This window comes from Gobius niger (genome assembly GCF_951799975.1).
Source record: "Gobius niger genome assembly, chromosome: 17".
Lineage (NCBI taxonomy): Eukaryota > Metazoa > Chordata > Actinopteri > Gobiiformes > Gobiidae > Gobius > Gobius niger.
Genome location: NC_136868.1, coordinates 29476749 through 29493334, shown reverse-complemented (window position 1 = coordinate 29493334; position 16586 = coordinate 29476749). Strand labels below are relative to the sequence as shown.

The 16586-nt window shown below is 43.3% G+C and overlaps 1 long non-coding RNA gene across 5 annotated transcripts in view; it reads left to right on the top strand.

Moving 5' to 3' along the window:
• LOC306977142 overlaps positions 1-16586 on the top strand; it is a 133404-nt gene that overhangs the window by 40680 nt on the left and 76138 nt on the right. For all 5 annotated transcript variants that reach the window (XR_013793806.1, XR_013793807.1, XR_013793808.1 and 2 more), the window contains one exon: positions 11035-11385. This is a non-coding gene — a long non-coding RNA (uncharacterized lncRNA). The remainder of the gene's footprint in view (positions 1-11034; positions 11386-16586) is intronic.

Genomic DNA, 16586 nt, shown 5'->3' with positions numbered 1-16586 from the left:
CATAAATCTAAATCTGGCTCTATCCACGTTTTTCTCTTTTTGAGAGCAAAAGTTTCTGAATTATTATTTTTTTCCCTTTTCACCTGCCGTGTCTCGCCTGACTTTGACCTTTAACCTGGTGGTAGGGGAAACCGTAGCCCCCGGAGGAAACCTACACAGACACGGGGAGAACATATGAATCACTATGGGGCTGCACGTTTAACCTTCATCACATCAAAACTCATGTTTGAGCGACTGCAGTAACCGCAAGGGCTGAGCTTTGCTTTTCTCTTCGCCCATCACAATTATCTTGCTGCCTTTGGCTGCTGGCTGATCAAAAGAATCATATTTGAATGATCCACAGTGCACTGTTGACAAACTCCATGTGTGTCTCATGCTGTGCAAACTGCTAACTCTTCTCGCTAACAAACAAGAGTCTCACCACCTATATTAGGCTATGTGTTAATAAACATATTTGAGGCAGATTTTGGATGTTAACATGAGGCAGATTTCCATAAAACATGCAGCGTTTTTATGTAGCTGAATGATTTAAAGTTGTCATTCTTATGTGCAACTGCAGCTTCTATATTAAGCTCGTGCATGACACTTCAGACCCGAATCAACAACTTTTTTAGTGACAGGTCAGGATTTTAGAGGCAGTTGTGGTGAACAGATCTTGGCTCATCCTACACATTAGGACATGGCTGGAACATTTAGGGGGAGAAAAATACATAATTTTAACATTTTTAAACTCTGTATAGTCCCTTTAAACTAAGGATGTTCAGACAACTCCATAAAAGGCCTCTTTGCCTTTTGTAGATGTTCATGCTTTTGCTGCATGAAGCTTAAATGTAATTACTGAGCACCATGATATTTAACAGCAGTTTTCAAAGTATATGAGGCTCAGTTGCATGAAAAATAAGTTAGTTAGTTAGTTTTTTTTTTTTTCAGTTTTTTTAATCAAAACCTTGCAGCCCATATATTCATGCCATGCAAAGCTCACTTGACTCCGCCAGAAATGCAGAATGATTTGCCGTTTGCACAACACACGCCGCAGCCCGGCCTCGGAGCGCACATGCTGTAAAGATTGCCCTCATAAACGGCCGTGTTTGCCTGTTGGCTGAGAAAGCTCACACCTCAGTGATAATGTGTGTCTACGGGACCGGCTCAAACAGCACAGTGCGGGCAGTCGTGACTTTACCCACTGTCAACAAGTCTCCTGTCACAGCCCTGTACATCAAGATAACATGGCTACTTTCTAGGCTGTATTCGGCAGCGAGAGGAAACTATATTCTGTACAGCAGGTCATGAAAATATGGCCCAAGACAAACAGCATGCCTTTAGCTGCAAAATGACTATTTGATTCAACAGTTTATGATTTGAGATTACGTCTCTGTAGGAATGAGATAGTAACAATGAATTACAGGCACTAGAACAAAGACTTTGCCAGTGGCTCCAGTGGGAATAACTTGATTTACGGCGTAGTTTATAGTTTCAGCACGACATGATAAACACACTTGCAGCGCTGAACAGAGCCGTCCAGTGCTGCAAGTGTGTTCAGAGCCAAACCGATATATTGTTGGATTATGTTCAATTAAACAGGATTAAACGAGGATTGCTTTAAGTGATAGTCTGTAAGATTGCAATGTGAGGTTAGAGAGAGAGAGTGAGAGTGACATTTAAAAGTAAACAACCCAGTTCCTCCCCTCCTGATTGGACCTGACAGGCCGGTTCACAGGAAAGCTTGTCTCATTGGTCAAAGTGATGGCACCAGGGATTCTGATTAGTTGCTGAATTCAGCAAAAAGAGGGACTTTAGAAAAACTATTATTGTTTTTTAATACTTACATTACATCAAATTTCATCCCACGCTGTCAATTATACGTAATCTATTGAATTTTTAAAACATGTCAACTTACAGCCTCTCACTTTAAAACTGTGTAAACAGTGTTGGGCGAGTGACTTTCAAATAGTAATATGTTCTATATTATTAGTTACAGCTTTAAAAATGTCATATGTTTGTATTACATATTACTGTTGTTGAGTTACTTTTGAGATACTTTTGACTAAATATAAACTGAAAATAGTAATAATGCCACAGAGTAAAAGCAAAGTCAAATACTTCCTTTTCCTTTGCTATGGAGTATAGTATATGTATCCAGATTTGGTGTTGCTTTTTTATTTGGAGGAGTTTGTGCATAAATACAAACTAGTTACTCAAGTCACTTCAATTGTAATGACAAATATATTATTTGTGTAAGTAATATTAGTCCTTTACGTTACTGAATAAAGTAATATATTTTTAACTCATTACTTTTATAATACGTTACCCCAACACTGTGCATGAATGGAGTAGAAACACTACTCCAAGTATGATTTGATGAGGAAACGTTAGGGCATGAAGCTGGAGAAAGTGGACTCTGCATGATATGAGGAGGTGTTTGGTCAGGAGAACTGTGTTGTATTTTATTTCCCTGACCTGCTCGACGTGTGTGAAACAGCAGCTAAACAGACTGTTAACCAGCGCGACACAGCTAAGGCTAATATTGACGAGTGACCGGGGAGCGGAGGGTTCTCAGCCCCAGTAGTAAATAACACACCACTGTGAAGAGGTCACACACACAGGCTGGACAGGACAGCACAAGAAGTGGAGACAAGTGTCCACAAAATGTCCACGCAAAACCACCAGGGACAGAGGGGTGGGACGTTCTGCAGTGGAGCTAACCAAGCTCAGCCATGTCCAGATATCGTCTGAATCAAATTTGTCAAAAGAGATATCAATGTCAAGCTTGAAACTTTCTCATATTTGATCTACATCGTCAAAAGAGCCTGGATTACAGGCTTATTTTGTTGTGATACAAAGAAACAAAGTGTCCACAACCATCAATGGCCTTGTTCTGCACTCAAACTGGGTTACCACTGTGTGTTTGTTAGCATGCAATGTTGTTTGTATCGTATTTTTCCTCTTGTAGATCTCCCCTGCTGCTCATGAAGAGATGCAAGTCCTTACTCGCCTTTTCCATACACTTGCCGTGATAATATGAAATAAACATTTTGAAGCGCCCAAGAATGTATATATATTTGAACACTTTTTTTTTGTTACAACGATTTACTTACAGGGGATTTTGGAATAAGCTAGTTATAGGTCGATGTTTTCATATATCGTTTTGTACAGAATCGTTGACCTGGTTGGAACTTTTTCTGGCATATACTTCTGTGAGATGAACCAGGGGAATGTCCTGACTCCTGGTATGTCACTCCTGCCCAGCCATGGATCTTGGACTGTTGTCAAGCTCTCCTCCAGCACCTGCCTCTCTCCTCCTCTTCCTCCTCCCCTGTGGTATAGGAGCCAGGCCTGGTTGTCTGTTTGAAGAGCGTCCAGTACACGGCTGATGCGTCTGCCCTACCTTCATCCTCTCTTAGTCAGTAGCTTTGCTTTAGCATCAAGTTGGCCGTACTGTATGAATCTATGAGATTGTTAGCTCTGATGTTAACTCTGATATTGTTATTACTTATCAACATGGTACGGTAGCATGAATATATGGATTGAAAGTATCATTAATGTGTCCTCTCCAAACAAAGAAAGAATGTAAAGTCGCATCGCCACACACAAAGATCAATACATCAATAAAGATCTGAACAGTGTGTTGTTGACTGTTCACTCCAGGCATGTTTTGTAGGTTATAATCTTATTCTAGTCATCGGTATCTGATCCGCCCATTGTTGTCGCTGAGGTAAAGCATAATGTTTAGGTTAAGGAGCACTTTATTGTAAAAATCCCAATTGCTCTTATCATGACAGCTCATCGTGACAGCTCATTGATTGATGCAAAGCTTGGACTTTGTACAGTAAGGGAGTCAGGAAACTGAACTCTCACACTTCCCTGCCCTCTCACCTTTTGCCTCCACCTGCAGACACTATTGTTCTCTCCAGCCCCTTAGCGACGAGAGAAGAATATCATGTTTCTATAGAACGTCCTCTTCTTTGTATCTGTGTTCAGTTTTACTGGAGGAACATGGAGCATGCATTTGAAACCCACCTGGAGACACAGTAACTTGCTCCACCCCATTTCGGAATCAAACCTGGAACCATCTTACCACGAGGCAAGAGTACTTTACCAATGCAGCACCACTTATCTAGTGTGTATCCGTGAGTGCAGGCATGTGTGAAGTCTCACCACAGCTCGGCGGCGCTAGCTAGATCGCAGGCGAACTGACTCTCCACGGCTCACCTCTCCGCGGCTCATCTCGGCATTGTCAGTCGGCGCTAAGCTGCGGTAATCCCAAACAAAAGGGGCTCCAAGTCTGCCGCTGCCCGTGCCGATCATCGCCGCTTTCCCCCAATCATCCACCGCAGCTCCATTCTCATTCAAATGGGCCCGTAAACAGAGGCGCGGGTGGCGGTCCGGAGCTCTCACAGATGAGGGCCCGATGGTGAGAGGGAGGATCTGGCGCCTGCAGGTGCGCTCCGAATGCCTGGATGTAAACATGTGTACTGTTTACTCTGTGACAGGCTCTATCTCTGTGAAGTCTGGACTCGGATCAATCTCATGAACTTGTTTTTGATTAGACGCTGTAATATGTCTGTGTAATAGTGCGTGTCGACTCCAAACCCCCGGTAAACCTGCAGATTCGGGCAAACTTTCCAATGCGTTTAGGTCGGGTTAAAAAACGCGTATATTTCTTGATTTTGTTAAGGCTTATGACATACTAAAAGGGCATAGTTATTCATAAATGTCACTCATGTCACTCACGCAGCGTTAGGAAGGTAGGCTGCTCCTGGGCCACTTTAGTTTCAAACTTTACTTTTACTTTGACAGAAGGATTTGTCCGTGACGTGGTAAAAGTAAAGCCATGTGATAGTTCCTGCTCTAAGTTTGATTGACAGCAGCTGCAGAGAAGCTCACGTACAGTATTTTTACTGTGTGTGGGTTGGTTGGAAAATTGAGCCACATTTTTTAGAGTTGGGTGGGTCCGGTTTGATTTCCATTGGGTCAGATTGAGTATGGTCAGAAAAAAAAGGCAGATATCACTACTGTGTAAGTTCTCAGCCGTACAGGACTTTTCCATCATAGACGAGGAGTTCTTAAACCATTATCGGTACTGGGTTGTTTTTGTGTTTTCTCACCAAAAAGAGCCTTTTAGCAGCCGGCTGAATAAACACTGATCTTGTTGGGAGGAGTTTACCTTTTGCTCATTAACCATCTCATTCTGAAACACAGCTTTGTGTCACAACAATAGACTGCAAACGATTTGTTTGAGATCGCACCACTGGCGGCTGGATAGGATGAGTTTTACATACCTCAAAAAGCACCTTTATCAATACTTTATACCAACAGAATGATACCAGAAAAACGCAAGCTTCTGCTATAAGCTTAAATACATAAATAATATTTGTTCAAACTAAATATTGAATGGATTTATTATCGTGGCAGTTTGGCTGTGATTGGCTAAAACAAGGACCGCTCGATCCAATCTACAACAGAGGCAGTGCTAAAAGCTTGCCCTCTTCTCTAAAACAGAAGCTTTTGCTAACCTTATGAACACTGTGACATCAAATTGGTCCTTCTCAGGTTATAATTAAACTCGTTTGACTACATTTTTCCAACTCTTTTGAAGATCAACCCATGAAATGCAGACCCGTACAGGCACAGATGTACATTTTCAAAAACATCACAGTTCCATATTTGATGCCAAATGCATGGAGACGTTAGTCCTTTGGATCAATCGCTTTGATTGTTGACAGTTTCCATAAAAGGATTTTTGTCCATTTGGTAGAAAAACGGTCTTCTGCTAATCCCACTTGACATTATGAACTATCTATCAGAGTGCGAGCCATTTCAATATATTGGTCTGTAGTGACTGATCAGAAATGCTCATTAAGATATTTCATCAATGTAACGATACAAGTCAACTTTATCAAGTCAATATATTTTAAAATGAGTCTTTAGCGTGATCCATCAGATAGTTTTCAGTAGCCCGTCATGATGAGAGACTTTTAAGATGGCAGGGGGACGGAAAGTTGGGGATTTGAGTGGGTTAATCTTTAAAATACCCTGGAATTAGACTTAGTTTGACTAAGTGACTGACTGGCCATTAGCAATAACCACTCACTGACTGCGGCTCTCCACAGAATAGACCCAAATTCCAAACGGTACAAGCCTAACACTTTTGTTCAAAGTATGACAGAGTTAAATTGGCTAATGGTGGTTTGACAAGAACATGGCATTAGATCTTCGGCCAGTGTGTAGACACGGCGCGAATCATCGTGCTCGCTGAAAAATGATGTGTAAATGTAAATCAATCTATAGTACTTATTCTTAGTCCCCACAAGCCTGTTGTTCTGAGTTGCCCTCTGCAGCGACTAACCCTGTAAGTTCAGTATTTGCATTAGAGTAAGTAAACACTGAAGGAGTCTATCAGCCGCTGCTCCAGACGGTCTCCAAGGCCGTGTTTGACTTCATGAAGGAATTGGGCTTTGACTGAGATCTCTGTATCTCAAGTAGGTTTTCTCATTTCGGGAAACTGCTATTTAAACTGTGCCTATTGCAACAGGGAAGACTTGACACACAAGCTGCACAGTCCTTTTTCTCTTTTGTGAAACAACTGCACAGCAAAGGGGAGGAAGAGGAGGGGCTTATGGGGAAAATCAGGAAGTGAAACCACTGGATGTTTAGTTTCATCTGTTTTCGATGTGGAAGATGATGACAAAGATGTGTTTTAGATTATTACCACATACATGCAGGTAGCCCAAAGGTGCCGTGGCCCACTGGGTAAAGTACCCACAAGACACTGCACCCAATAAATCGACTAAAAAGAAGCATTTATGTTTCTTCATGTCTGAGTTTCACAGCAGCTGCACCTGTGACGTAGCCACATAAAAGCTGGAACGTTCCGCAGCGTGGTTTTTAATACAACATTTCTAACTTTGCCACATGTGGGCCAGCTTTCTATTAGATTACCAATTAAGTCGTGAAAATGTGGACCGGCTTGTTCCACAAAGGAGCGTTTAGAGAGTGGTCAGTGGCCGGTCAGCATTTTGATATCTGCAGCGGCTAATCCTTCGGACCGCTCGAGCCAGTCGCAGTGGTCAGGCCAGAACCACCCAAGCATGTCCAGCCGGTGTGAGAAAGAGCCTGATAAAGAAAAAAAAATCGAAGCTTCTGGTCAGCAGATCACTGGTCACCCCAAGGAGTTTGCAAACTTCACCGCAGAGAAGTTGTGGTGCAAAGACTTGCAGGGGATGGAGCCTGCATATTTGAAAGATGCATGTTTTCTGAGATGTTTTTCACAGATAAAAATAAAATGAATGTTTCAGTGCTCGGGAGGGTTTTGTGAAAAACCTTTTGGGGCTCATTCATTAAAAACATTGCGCGCTGGAAGTTAATTTATCCCATGTATCGGCCAAGAGATCAGCCTTCATCAGGGAGCTCTTGTTTTACACTTTGATAGGTCCTTAGTTATGTGTGTTCGGGTTCTGTATTTCCTAATTACCTAAAGGGGAAAAAGAGCTGGGACTCTCCCTGAAGAAGGTCGTTTTGTTGGTTGCTAGGCGTAGGATAAAAAATGCTCAGCATGCATTATTTTTGAAGACGTGAATGAACCCCTTAAAATAAAGGCTTTTAGAGTTTGCAAATAAGGAATTTTGATGCACGAAAAGTACCCGGGTTTTTCTTTTCTGTTTCTGGTGTCAAATATAAGCAAACGTGAAGAAAAAGACTTGAAGCTAATGCACAGACCCAAAATGGATTGGATATCGTGGGTCATTTTCACTGACTTAGTGAAAGATTTTGCATAACATTTTCTTTTTTTGATTATGTTTAATGCAGCTACACTCTATCTGAGAATTGAACACACCTAAAAGTTTGCCTTACCTGGTTTGAAGTGACATAGAGCACTTTAAACATCATCATCCAACACGGTTGTTTACATCTATAGACTGTAAATGAAGAATGGACTAAGTGAGGTGGTGGCTTCTTCCATAGTGATCAACACGGGCTAACTGAAGCTCGTTCATGCTAGCAATTTGGATGGGGTTTTGGGGCCTTCTCCGTTATATAGAATAGGGGGGAAAAATTGACTTTTGAAAATTTGACATTCCAAAGTTAAGCCACGTTTGACCACTTTCCGTTTCTGCAAAGCTAATATAGTATAAAAAGGCATTAGCAGTCGCGTTGCTATTGGAGCCCCCTGGCGCGCTCCTCCGTTCACTGACATGCTATCAGCCTCTGTGGACGGGTTTGTAATTAAAAGTACTCTTCTCGCTAATATGAGAGCTATACCGTGTGATGTGGGCTATCAGATAAGCGGCCCGGCGCATTACAGCGGCCATGTTAAGCCCAGAGAGAGAGGTTGATCCTGCTTCTTTTCTTTAGTTCTTTTTCCGGCGGTTATTACAGGGCTTGGTTCCCACAGTCGAAATGCGAGTGTTTCATCTGGTCACTGAGGCTGTGTTTTTGAGATTAGTGTCTTAAAGAAATGAGAAACGGGAGAAAAATGAAATTCCTTTGGCTCGTAAATGGGAGAATTGCAAATGAAAGCATGTTTTAGTTTTGCGCTGGCAGAAAATTGGGTGGACAGCGGCAGGTGTTTAGCGCTTTAGTCCGTTTGGAGATCATTGGTAAAAGACAGGTTACACTTTCAATAAGGCTCTTTGGATCAATATAGTATTTCTGAAACACAACATAAGGTTGTAAATGAGATGTCTTTGAAATTACCAATGAATACCTAAAGAAAGCAAAAGAACTCCACTTTTAGATGGATGGATGGATTCAGACTTGCTTGAAAATAACATTTGTTACAGCTCCAATTACCTCATGTCACAAACTGTTTCTTAGCTGATATACGAGAAACATTATTGGGGTCAAGCTCCTGCTCTCTGAAGATGGCTAACATTTGGTGGCATTTACATGCGTGACGCTTAAAGTAATGCACTTTTCCAACAATATAATAAAGCCTAATGCCATCTAACTGAGGTCAGTATACGGTTGATGTTTGTGCAAGTTATTAAGTAAACAGTAAATAAAATAGACCAATTTCTCTCATACACTGTTCACAAATCTGTCTGTCTGGAGAAAGAGAAGGTCCAGGTGTGGAGTTTGCATGTTCTCCCCCCGCCAGAATGAATGAGTAGTTGATGGTGATTGGAGGGGCCAATGGCACAGACTGGCAGCCTCACTTCTGACTGTGGCTAGTGCAAGCCACTCACTAACACACATTTAGACAGATTTTTGATCAGTATTTGAGAGAAACAGGTTTTATATCTTTGAATTCAACCCATGACAAATGGGAGCAAAAACAAAAGTGTTGTGTTAATGTTCGGTGTAGTATTTGGGCTTTAAAGTGGTGTTAAAAAAGCATTGAATTGGACTTGAATATATACTTGGTTCTTACAGAATAAAGTCCAAGACCAAATTATCCACGTCATTATATTGAGCGATTTCCAAAGAGTCTGCTGATGTTTTTCCCTCATCCTTTCTCCACCTATCTCTCCATCCGCCCCCGTGACCCCCTCACACACACACACCCCTTCAGTGACCCCCCTCACGCCCCCCACCCCACATGTGAGTGACAGGCAGCTCTCACCTTGGCCCGATCGGTGACACCCAGCCTGTCCCCGGCTCATCCGCCGCCGCGTCCTTTGTGACCGCTCCTCTCTGTTAAATGCTTTATTGATTAGCCATGAGTTAATTACAAGTGACACGGAGCGTGGGCAGCGGGTGACCCCCCTATAGACCAGGCGGGGGCAGCGTGTAGGGTCTATAGACTAATAACTACACTAGGGCCATGTTACAAGGCCGATTCACTTTCATTGGAGAAAAATCATGCAAAATCGACTTTTGTAAGCTTGGAACATACCTGGAGAAGTGCCATCTTTGTGCAAGCTTCAGTTACACAGTGTAGTTTCTTCTCGTCCTGCTGCCCGATCTGTATTTACATGTTTGACAGAATCGGCCCATTCTACAATACCAACCCCAGATGCAAGTGACACCTCCCATAGCAAAACAGTTAGAGCCTGACAGTCATCATGTCATTCGCTCTATTGATAGTTTCCTCTATCCATATGTAACCTATCCATGCAGCAAAATTATAAACTTCAACTCAAAGCCACACTCCGTAACATTCCACCCAACAGATAGAAACATATCCCCGCACTGAGGTCGTGTTTGTTGGGGGAAATGCATTTGCGTCACGGCTGGTATCGCGGTAAGTTTGCCGATTGATCCGCCTTTTTTTACAACACTAGTTGCTTTTTCCGACGTAGCAACGAATAACTCTGAATGTTCCACAGTGCGGCTTTAATTGTCTCACATCGTTGTATGGTCATTCATCGCACTTTGCCTGTTTATATTGGACAAAATGTTGATTGACACTGACAATGACGAAGAGATAAGACGAGAGATGCATCTGCGCGCAAAGGCCTCCTCGAATTGCGCTTGTTTTATGCGTAATAACGGCGTGATGTCTCCGCAGTAATAATAATAATGATAATAATGATGATAAAAATAATAATAGCACAAATGTGCTAGACTTCGCTGCAGCAGGAACAGGCTTCGCCTCCATTCTCCTTTTTCTTTTTTACTTAGGCCGTGTCACTTTCTTTGACATTGCCGCGTACTTTGCACAAAAAAGGAGAGGAGAGAAAAAAAAGGAACGAAAAAAAAAAAAAATCTTTATCAAATCCCCATTCTGAGCCTTTGAATGCGGCAGGCCATTACCTCACTGGCGCTTTTGTTAGGCCCATACAACGGAGAACAAAATGGTTATTCAAGAGGACGCTTTAGATTTTTATTGTGGGCTCGCCATTCACAAAGCGCCGCGTTATTGTATTAAAAAGAACCATCTGTGGCAGAAACAATGGCTTCAAATTATCTGTGAATACCCAGTGAACGGGAATATAAAGCTCTTTCCTGCTTATTATGTGGGCTAAGCTAGGGGGTGGAAGATAGACTTCGCTTATAACTGACTTTTGTTGTTCTTGCGCGCATTCTTCTCCTTTTTAAATCGGCCCCCTTTTCACATTGTGTGTCGCCATAAACGGCTTTTTCTCGTTGCAGGACTCCGACGAGAGAAGACACGCTGCAAAGAGGCGCGGGGCAGCAGCGAAACGGGGGGCACGAAGCGGCGCGTCCGTGCACACGCAGCCCCGTGGATGGAGCGAGGGAGAGCGGCCGGGCGAGCTGGCTTTCACCGCTGCTGCGGCTATGGAGACTATACACACCCGCGGCTGGCCCTCCGCGGATGGAAGCGCGTTGGAGTTGCTTGGATTATGGAGAGGGATGTGTGGGGGAAAGAGCGAAGCGAAAGGAAAGCGCGCGCGGACTGGAGGAGGCTGTCTGTTTTGGGAGCGAAAATGTTATTTGTGCCAATCAAGTCGAGGAAGCGAAAGGCAACTCCCTGAAGTGGCGGTAAGTTTCTGACTGACTGACTGCTGCCGCCGCCGCCGCCGCCGCCGCGGAGAGCTCGACGGCGGTGGTGGCGTGCTCGTTCGTGTGTAGGGGGGTGCGTCCGCGCGCGTGTGCCACGTGTGTGTGCGTGCGTGTTTGTGTGGGTGTGCGTGTGTGTGCGTGCGTGTGCGTTGTGGGAATGACAGCGCATGGCATGAGGAGGAGAAGCGCGCGGGGCTGGCTTCATGGCTGGGAGCGCCGTGTGTTTTTCAACGCTTTGCCGCGCCGCTCCGGCGTCTCTGATTTACGACCGGCCCCACGCACTGTTATTAGCGCGTTTACAATTATTACTGCCTGTTATGTATGGCCGATAAACAATGGCTTTGCACTTTAGTGCCATGTCTTCATTAAACGGAACGCCTTTTCCGCGGTTTCGACTTTGCGCGTTTTCCCCCTTTTGTTTCTCTCAACTTTTCATTTCAATGATTAACTGTACATGTGGCTCCATAAATAATTATGCAACTACGAACTTCAGTTTTACATTTCTAATAAAAACAAACAAACAACACGTCAGTCTTCCAATTCCAAGGCTGTGTGCGCAAAAGTTAATTTGAGAGCTCGGTGTGTGTGTGTGTGTGTGCGTGCGTGCGTGCGTGTGTGTGTGTGTGTGTGTGTGTGTGTGTGTGTGTGTGTCTGTGTGTGTGCGTGTGCGCGTGTGCGTGTGTGCCCAAACAAACTTTACGCACAGTCATTACATTTGCTGAAAGGAACATGTATTCCTATTTATTTTTCTTTAATCATTTGCCAGTGATATAATTTCAGATTGTGCAGCTACTAAAGTTTAAAGCAACAAGGAGCAAAATATTCTGTGTAGAATCACGCCTGTGCAGGTGTACATACAAAAACGAATATGTTTTGTTCTGTGTATCATTCCACCACTGGCCTAAAACACTAATTGATAAAAACGTGTTGCCTCGCGCCCTGCGGGCTTTGGGTATCGCTGTCAGCTCCATCTGTCTATTTAAATTTGCGCAAACAAAGTCCCGTACTGCTCTTTGACGTGTTTGGCGCGCGCATGGCCGTGGTTAGCGGTGGGCTTTGGGGTTAGAGAGGGCGGGGAGGCGGTGGTGGGGGGTGTACTATTTCCCTATATTTTGCCTGTAGATTTGATACTCCTGTGCACAGAAGCAAGCTCCAGGCGCGCGGCCCCTAGTGGCAGCGACCCCCCCCTCTCGCCCCCCCACTCCCGGCCTGCTGCCACTTGATACCCACCCACCCACTCACCCTCGGGACTCTGGTGTCATTTGTTAATTATGTTCCGTTAAGTAATATCCATAATTTATTTCTCCAAAAGCGATCTGTCAAAAATCTTGATTTATGTGCCGATAGAAGGACATTTGTTGCGCTTCTTGGCCGCTTCCTCCATCGCAAACTTATTTTGCTGGACTTATTTCAAAGGCTGAGGAGCAACTCTCTTTTTAGTCAGTAAATTGACAAATTTAGATTTGTTCTTGTCTCACTATATCCCTATCCCTATACCTAATCCAAAATGTCCGAAACACTAATAACGCTGATGGCTCTTATGTCTGTGTCTGTACCCTCCACTTTTTATCTGATTTTGCAAAAACTTGTATCTGTTATTATCTCCACAAATCCCAATCATCCAAAACGACTGCGTGCTTAAGTAACACCTTTCTGAAGGGTGGCCTATGTTTGTCTAAAACTCCCACTTTTAGTAGTGAAAGGATTTCAATGCCATATCCTACAACCACTTTATCCCACTTTAACAATCCTTTTTTTTTTTTTTTCAGAGTTCTAAGATATAAGGTGAAAAACTGCTATATTTGATAGCGGCCTTAAATGTATTTATGACACTTTACTAATCCATTTCAAAACAGTAAAACAAAAATCAAAGCGAGGCTAAAACAGAACTAAATATGCTTGATTATGAGTAAAACTAAACTTTTACCCACTTTATCATTTGGTTTGGAAATAAAAAGGACCTCAGTGATTTTGCTTTTTTTTCTCTTCCTTTTTGTGGATGCGACACAGATATTGCGTCACCCGATGTTGTGATGGCGATAACTTGTTGTGCAGTTTTTTTTTTTGTCCCATCTCCACAGGATGATACAAAACATTTCCCAAACCTCCACTTTAAAACAAATCTTGCAACAAACAACAACAAAAAATACAATTAACACAGTTCGGTCACCATTTTTGCCGTTTAACCCCCCCCCCTTATCCTCGCGTGTATACCTGCCTGTACTTTCGCCGTTTTCATATTGCCAGCGCACACACAGGGGGAGGCTTTATTTCTGCTAGGGGCCCATTCTAGAATGCTTATAGGGGCCCCCCACATCCTCCCCACCCCCCTTCCCCCCCACCCCCTCCTCCTCCTCGAATGCCGGGGGCCCCGCTGTTCGTCCCTTTTATTATCCTAAGCAGATTAGCCCAGGCAGGGAAGCACACTCTCTCTCTCATGTAGATATGTCGCTGCATGCATTAGAATGGGCGCGCTGGCTGCATGTGTCGCCCTATTAGGCAGCAGATGAATCTTTTAGGTAGAGGGGAGTGTGTGTGTGTGTGTGTGTGTGGGGGGGGGGGTGATTGGGGGGGTCTAGGTGCTCCGCGGGGTTGACTAAAAACAAAATAATAAGCCGCGGATCTGCTCGTTTTCAATTAGGATTTAGCCCGGATGCGGGATTATGTCAGGTGTGCACACTTGAACTGGCTTTTTTTTTTCTTCTTTTCTCAGGGCTGCTTTGTAGAGGCCCATCGGGGGCTAAAAGACGTTGAAAATAAACGACGTCTGTCCGAATTTACGATTTGATCAACTTCGGGGTGCACAGAAATGCCACCATGACTACGGTCAACTTAAAATAAATCCAGAATGGAAGATGCAGCATACATTATCTTTCCCTACATTGTTTTCCATCGTGGAATTGAATCGATTCTGTGGGTCATTTGTGAGAAAAGCCTTGTTACTCATCATAAACTAGCAGCTCGTCGACGGTGTTGCTCCATGAAAGTTGTCCAAAAAGTTGTGCTCATAAACTCATCCCTGGGGAAAAACTGGGAGGTTTGAAATATGTTAGGGAAGTTAGAAATGAAAATAAACAGGAAGAGATCTGGTACAAGGCCTTTAAAGACATAAAGCTATAGCTCTTATTGTTTAGACAGGAATATTGGTAAAACATCCAGCTGAAAATGGTTAAAAATGTCCATCCGCGAGTTCTACTTTTATGTAACAATACATGTCAAATCTATGGAAAGTTTGCTGAAAGCTATATCGTAAAATGGTGCATGCAAAATTAGAAAGTTGTTGTGATATTGCGAGGCTATGAACCAAGTGACAAACATTATCCCTTTGTGCTTGTTTTCTCTGCAACACTTCTCTTCACAACACTAAAAATACACAGTCACCACATTCTAAAATGTGAAAACCATCAATAGGCTCTCATGACGTTTCTCTCCGTCGCTCTCAAAGCTCCCAAACGTGTCGCTTCTTCTCAGATCATCTGTCTCGTTCCATAAAAGGGAGAGGACAGTGGCCTTGCCATCCCCGCTGCGGCCAATAGGCGGCAGTAGCGTCACACAGCAGACTCGTTCAGCGGCTCTGCTTGGGTCAGCTTACAACAAATGGGTTTCTGCGGTGACGTTGGGCAAGTGCACACACACAGGAAAAAAGAAAAAGTTTGTTGTTTGGGGGAAATGTGATGGAAACTGCTCGTTTTCCTGTTAATGTTTGGATTGTGTTCATAGGAGAATAGCTGAACCATTTGCAAACAAGTCCAAAGCAAGGCACGCTTTAGCTTAAAGGTTCAGAAACTATTCAAGACATGTTATTTTGCATTTAATTCAAGTCCGTTTATGCTGATTTAGTGGTGGTACTTGGTGTGAAAAGTTTGGGAACCACTTCGATAGAGTACATCTTTCCACAAATAAAAAAGATGTTTTGGACGTTACTAATGCAGCTCTCTTGACTGTTTATGGATGTAAAAGACCTCCATAATGCCATGCTTGTTTGTTGTCATGACCCTTTGAGTTGCGACGCCGGCGAGGTCGCATCTTGTGCCCGAAACACTAACAAATTTAAGGAAGCGCATTGTTTTCAAACCCGGCTAATCTTTTATTAAGTCGTCGCGTCTTAGGCCCTTTAGGAAACCATTCAGAATGAAACCCAGGAATCCCCTAATAAGCCATTTGTATGCGTGTACTTAGCAATTCGCATTATGTTAAACTGTTGGTCACCTGCCTTGCACCCCCCCACTGGCCCGTATGCATTGCCCCTAGGCTACTGCTACTACTACAACTACTACTACTACTGCACGCCTCCTCCTTCTCTCTTTCTATTGTGAAAAAGTGCACACTTTATCCTTCTTTGTAGCGACAACATCAACAAAACATGTTTATTTGTGCTAGGAATTTCACCAATACCCCCTCAGTCTCCTCCTCCTCTTCTTCTCTTCTGACTAACTCTCTTCCATGTGTGTGTGTGTGTGTGTGTGTGTGTGTGTGTGTGTGTGTGTGTGTGTGTGTGTTGGCATTCAACTTGAAGAAAACAAAGCGTCGAGAGGGGGACATGAAGGGGCGACATCTTGGATTACCTTTGCGGACAGAAAAACGACCATGGCTTCTTCCCATTCTGCGCCGAAATAGTTTGAAACATCCATTGACGAAGCTATACCAAAAGTTTCCCCGGGTCATGTCAGGCTTCAGTAGCAAGAGAGCTCCCAAGTGCATTTAGGTTCGAAGGCTGTCTATTCGCTTTCAAAATTAGTTAGGGTTTGGCTAAAAAGTTTGATCATTTGTTCTGGTTTGTTTTTATTTTCCCCTGTAATGTTTACTGTACTTTCTTATGTGAAATAGGCACAGGATATGACCGAAAGAAGAGGTAAACATTCCATAACGGTCGCCACGCTACCATGCTGTACCAATGGGCCATGAATGAGTCCCAGTTCTAGCCTTGAGATTCCAAGTCTTCCCATGTTTCTATGTTAACGGAGCTAAAACATGTCAACCATTTTCAGCTTTCCTGAAAATGCATAAAACTACACTTCCCATCAAACTAGAAAAAAGCCTAGTTTGACTAAAAAAACCTAATTTGACATTATAAAAAAACTTTGTATCAGTGTAATTCGCGGTGTGTCTCTGTTAATCAGGTTTGCCAAAAGATTTCAAAAAGTCAAAAACATTTTCAAGCTTTATTGCTGACCGACAAA